At 49.4% G+C, this 6337-nt stretch overlaps 1 non-coding gene across 1 annotated transcript; it reads right to left on the bottom strand.

The window, feature by feature from the left end:
- Positions 1 to 5308: 5308 nt before the first annotated feature.
- TRNAE-UUC (transfer RNA glutamic acid (anticodon UUC)) lies at positions 5309 to 5380 on the bottom strand. Its single transcript has one exon. It is a non-coding gene; the product is annotated as a tRNA-Glu (tRNA).
- Between the last annotated feature and the right edge of the window lie 957 nt (positions 5381 to 6337).

Raw genomic sequence — 6337 nt, 5'->3', positions numbered from 1 at the left:
TTGCTCATTTTTTGCAACAGGCAAATATTTAAAAATATGTTGTCCTTCTTTGCCTAAGTTAGTAAGCAGAATTGCCTTTTTCCTGTTGCTGCTGTAGTCCAGCGCATCCAAGGCTTCCAGGTAATTATCGAACACTTCGATCCACTCATCCCACTCTATACTTGGATTCCCTGGCTGATTGAGAAAGTGAGGAGGCTGCAGATACATCAAGAGCACTTACATCCATTTTAACTCAAATGTATGCTCCCAACCAATTCAAATGTCTTATTTCTAGGCACTGTCACATATAAGGTTCTGTCCATAGGCAAATGTGTTTTCTCAAAATTATGTGGCCAACATATACCACAATTTACCATGAGGTGGCGCTGTTACCTAAGACTTACTGCTCTTTTCTGTTAAATGTGCCAATTACACGTGAATGTGAATACAAGACAGAGCGTAGCTTATTCACCTCGTAATTTCCTATTTTCTGTGTCAGTTTCATGCCAGAAGACTCGTGCTGCTTTTCATGCTCGGCTGCGCAGAGTGTTTAGATTCAATTCTTCACGCTTCCCTTTCGTGAAATATTTACTTATGACAAAAGACTCGAGCTCTCTATACTCTTCACTGCGCAACAGTTGTTTACATTTAATCAAATGACTCTATTTTTCTTAGAGATCTCTCTGCTCGCTCTGTGTCTAACTTGTCATAACACCAAGCTGGTTCTTCCAGAGTAAACCCACCACAGTGAAAACGTCGTTCATTCAAATGTGTCTCTTTATAATTCCGACATTGTCACGTAAATACACCATCGTCGCTCCTCTTTAATTTAATCTTTTATTTTACACGGAGTGAACGTTTTCCTCATTCTCTTTTAAATAACTTCATGCAAAGCATTCTTGTCAGCGCTCCGCTCTCGATCTCTAATCAGCTGTTGCTCCGATTGTCTGGGACAAATCTCTTTCGGTCTCCTCACACCGGCACAGACGCAATTTTCGCTTGTCTGTTCTAACAGCTGTCACACAGATTGCCAGAGACGTAATCTCTCTAGATCTCCTCACACCAGCACAGACGCAATCTCTTACTGTTTCTTCTTCTGCGCTCGTCTTCTCTCTCCGCGTGAAGGCACCCTTTGAAGGTTCACTTGCTTCACCTTTCACGCCTCAATATTCGCTGTATGCCCTGCTGCTCGCTGACTGTAGACTGACCCTCGTCGCCAAGAACATGTTGTAGCCACAACATGAGACGGAGAGTGGTGTGTTGATAACAAGATTTATTTAACATAAGCAACAGGACATCAGCGCGCCCGCCGCCTGCAGTCAGCCTGTGAGAACTGACAGCTGGCATCCGGCGCTCAGCATAGAACCTTCGGCATTCCAGCATTCCACGGCGGTGCGTGGAGCGGAATGACGTCACAACATACATTTATTGGTTTTTCAGTGTTATGTGATTAAGTGCGCTTTTACCCATTTAATTACATTTATTGGTTTTTCAAAGAGTGTTATGGGATTAAGTGCGCTTTTACTCATTTATTTGCATTTTTTGGTGTTTCAAAGAGCGTTAAGTGATTAAGTGCTCATTTAGTTACTATTATTAAAATAAGAAACTTCTCGTGCAATTTTATAGGTTAAATTTGCCATAACCAACCGTCGGTGTTTGGAAAATGGCTCATTTGGTCATGTTAAACGTAGTGTGTAAAGAAGAAAAAAGTTTATGGGGACTGGTATGGGCTTCTCATGGAGTCAAAGCCGGAGGTTGCGGGGCCTGTGCTGTCACCAGCTGAGTTATCTTCCAAATAATCAGAAGGTGCCGCAGCGAGGACACTGGACACTGCCAGAGGATAGAGCTGGACCACTATGGGCCCTGCAAGCTGATGGATTGCAGGAACCCACAGTAAGGGCAGTTCCTGCAGACCCCTGGCCCCCAGGACTGCAGCTGCTGCCCCCCTCTGTTAAATGATGGGGGGACAAGACGTCTCCTTCTGAACCCCCGAGACACCTGCGCCCCTGGCGTGTGTATGGAGGTGAGTGGAGACACGTGCTCCCCTGTTGTGTGTATGGAGGTGAGTGGAGACACCTGCGCCCCTGTTGTGTGTATGGAGGAGAGTGGAGACACCTGCTCCCCTGGTGTGTGTATGGAGGTGAGTGGAGACACGCGCGCCCCTGTTGTGTGTATGGAGGTGAGTGGAGACACCTGCGCCCCTGGTGTGTGTATGGAGGAGAGTGGAGACACCTGCTCCCCTGGTGTGTGTATGGAGGTGAGTGGAGACACCTGCTCCCCTGTTGTGTGTATGGAGGTGAGTGGAGACACGTGCTCTCCTGGTGTGTGTATAGAGGTGAGTGGAGACACCTGCTCCCCTGTTGTGTGTATGGAGGTGAGTGGAGACACCTGCTCCCCTGTTGTGTGTATGGAGGTGAGTGGAGACACCTGCTCCCCTGTTGTCTGTATGGAGGTGAGTGGACACACGTGCGCCCCTGTTGTGTGTATGTAGGTGAGTGGAGACACGTGCTACCCTGTTGTGTGTATGGATGTGAGTGAAGACACGTGCGCCCCTTTTGTGTGTATGGAGGTGAGTGGAGACATCTGCTCCCCTGTTGTGTGCATGGAGGTGAGTGGAGACACGCGCTCCCCTGTTGTGTGCATGGAGGTGAGTGGAGACACGTGATCCCCTGTTGTGTGTATGGAGGTGAGTGGAGACACCTGCTCCTCTGTGTGTGCATGGAGGTGAGTGGAGACACGTGCTACCCTGGTGTGAGTATGGAGGTGAGTGGAGACACCTTCTCCCCTGTGTGTGCATGGAGGTGAGTGGAGACACGTGCTCCCCTGGTGTGTGTATTGAGGTGAGTGGAGACACCTTCTCCCCTGTTGTGTGTATGGAGGTGAGTGAAGACACCTGCTCCCCTGTTGTGTGTATGGAGGTGAGTGGAGACACCTGCGCCCCTGTTGTGTGCATGGAGGTGAGTGGAGACACGTGCTCCCCTGGTGTGTGTATTGAGGTGAGTGGAGACACCTTCTCCCCTGTTGTGTGTATGGAGGTGAGTGGAGACACCTGTGCCCCTGTTGTGTGTATGGAGGTGAGTCGAGACACCTGCTCCCCTGTTGTGTGCATGGAGGTGAGTGGAGACACCTGCTCCTCTGTTGTGTGCATGGAGGTGAGTGGAGACACCTGCGCCCCTGTTGTGTGCATCATCAGGTGTCTCCACTCACCTCCATGCACTGTGCATGGAGGTGAGTGGAGACACCTGCTCCTCTGTTGTGTGTATGGAGGTGAGTGGAGACACCTGCTCCTCTGTTGTGTGTATGGAGATGAGTGGAGACACCTGCTCCCCTGTGTGTGCATGGAGGTGAGTGGAGACACCTGCTCCCCTGGTGGGTGTATGGAGGTGAGTGGAGACACGTGCTCCTCTTTTGTGTGTATGGAGGTGAGTGGAGACACGCGCTCCCCTGTTGTGTGTATGGAGGTGAGTGGAGACACCTGCTCCCCTGTTTTGTGTATGGAGGTGAGTGGAGACACCTGCTCCCCTGTTGTGTGTATGGAGGTGAGTGGAGACACCTGCTCCCCTGTTGTGTGTAAGGAGGTGAGTGGAGACACCTGCGCACCTGTTGTGTGTATGGAGGTGAGTGGAGACACCTGCTCCCCTGTTGTGTGTATGGAGGTGAGTGGAGACACCTGCTCCCCTGTTGTGTGTATGGAGGTGAGTGGCCCGTGTCCTGTCATGGGGAGAGCAGGCGCTGGGTGCCTTCAACAAGGTCATGGGTCTCAAGTCACGGGGCCTCACCACGACTTCAATCTACAGCAGATGGAACATGGTACTGTAAGGGCACACGTCTTAAACAAGCATTGGCATAGCCAATAGGTCTCGCTTTTGGGATATTTAGTTATGCAGCACAATATATTTGGTACAACATCAATTGTTGCATGGCGAAACACTTTTAAGGTCCCGAAGGCGAGACCTATTGGCTATGCCAATGCTTGTTTTTTTTTGCTGTTAGTGTAAACTCGGCCCACTGCCATTAGATCGCTTTACGTGATGAACAGATTATATTTCACTTTTTTGCCCAACAGTTCTGGTGGAATTGTCATCTCCCTTCATATGTTGGGTAGTTTCCAATAAAGTGCAGAAATAAAACAAAAAGCATTTTTAATTTGTATCATTTAACACTTTATTAAAGCCTTTCTTTTACACCCTGCTGTCCCGTCTGTGTGTCTCCTTGTAAATTATCCGGTGTGAAGGGCGCTGGAGTCCGGTCCACACTGTGTGTGTTACTGTTGTGCAGCCACAGGAGAAAGGTGTCCACCCAGGCACAGGAATGATAAAACACCTGTGTGGCCCAGCACCGCCTAAAGATAATGTATGGATGTCCACAGAGACCAGGAGGAGAATGAAAACAGGAAGGGAGGGGGTACGTTAGGGATACAAATGCCCCACTACTCTAGACCCAGAATAATTGGAAGCAAATACCAAATACAAATGGCGCCCTGCTCAATACCTAGAATAATATAAAACAAATGAAGTGCAAAAAATTAAAAGTATCACAGGTCCCACCGAGATTTGAACTCGGATCGCTGGATTCAGAGTACAGAGTGCTAACCATTACACCATGGAACCATATAGTTACAATTATGTCACCTTTCCCTTAAGTGCTGACTTTCTATCTGTTAACAGTGTATGTTAAACGTCCAATTAAAGAAGTCTATTTCTCAATGAAATCCTTAAAACACCCTACACAAAACTTTGTTTTAACCAACACATGAAAAATGACACATTGATGCTTCAAACTGTCCTTTCATGACTGTGCTTTAACTTACTCTTAAAGTTGGTGTAGTGCCGAGAATCGGCGACACAGGAGCTACCCCCACAGAGGAGATAAAACAGGAACTTCCTGAATCCTCATCGCCTATAAATCAACACAGCGGGTTATTAATGTCACAACACAGACTCTAAAAGCGCCTCTTCCACAGCACGGGCGGAGCAGGAAAGAAACGAGCATTTCACACGGTGAGAGCACAGGAAACGGGTGCTTTTGTAATCCACGCGCTATTGATATAATCTGTACTCTTCGATGTGTGGTAAAAGGCAAACATCGATTAACCCTTCATAGTATCGATCTGTGGCTTTTTCACTCCAGTTCTTTAATACTACAGCAGCTGTGCAGCAAGGGCTGGGGGGGGCGGGGAACAGGAGCCGAGGGGTCGGGGTAAACCACAAAGGGCTTTAGACTGATAGAAGGGAAGAGACGCAAGTGAGAGTTATTAGGACTTCAAGAGACATTTTTGTTTGGATGGAATAAAATACATTTTATAATGTTGCAATAGCAAGAAGTGAACTTCCCATACCGGGAGTCGAACCCGGGCCGCCTGGGTGAAAACCAGGAATCCTAACCGCTAGACCATATGGGAGGCTGCTTTCACATTGCGTATCTCAGTTTCTCTGAGATGTGTCTGTCCTGTCAGACTCCCATCTGTATTCTTCAAGTCACACTGCCACTGTCATGGTCTGACCATCAATGGGGTCACAGACACCCCACTCCTGACAAACCAGAAGGAATGAGGGGTCATGATTTGTGCCAGAACCTGCTCATGTCTCATCATTTACAACCCTGGAACTTCTCCAGACCCAGAGCCCAGGACCAGAGGACAGCAGCAGCCCCCGCATTGCCTCTTACTGCCCCCCCTGGAGCCAGGAAAAGCCACACCCCTCTCCCCAGGACCATCTTCACTCCTGTGTCTCCTCACCAGGCTGAGGGCCCCACAAACCCCTCTCCAGTTACCCTCCAGCTGCTTCCTTGAGCCCCCCCCTCCCTCCCCCGGCACCTGCCACAGGCCCCAGGCTGCCTTGGGTTTGGGGGAGGGGGGGGCTCCAGTTACACCCCCTCACCCTCTACTATCAGCACCGACCTCAGTCCTGACACTGGATTGGTTCACACAGAGGAGGGAGGGCCAGCTCAGGTGCACCCTGGCTTCTTCCCAGGTATCTTCAGATGCTCAGGGTGACCGCCAGGGGGCAGCAACGCCATAGCACTCACAGCCCACAGGGCCATGGAGCAGCAATGCCCCGGTTACTTACCGGTAATCTTCATTACTCCGAGTCCATGTCTTCCTCGCCACAGTAATAAACATATGAGCCTCCGGCTCCACACAGAACTCCAAGTAAAATAAAAGAGCAGCGCTCTAGTCTCCCCTCCCTCCTCCCATATGGCCCCAGAGGCTTCCACCAATCACATAAAAGGACACATATCAAGCAACTCAGCCTGAAAACCAAGCCGCAGACATGAAGCCACCACCAGGGCCGGGAGGGAAGGGAAACTATACTGTGGCGAGGAAGACATGGACTCGGAGTAATGAAGATTACCGGTA

This window comes from Lissotriton vulgaris, chromosome 1_1 (assembly GCF_964263255.1).
Source record: "Lissotriton vulgaris chromosome 1_1, aLisVul1.2, whole genome shotgun sequence".
Lineage (NCBI taxonomy): Eukaryota > Metazoa > Chordata > Amphibia > Caudata > Salamandridae > Lissotriton > Lissotriton vulgaris.
The sequence above is the reverse complement of the archived record's forward strand: the minus strand, read 5'-3'. Positions and strand labels throughout refer to the sequence as shown.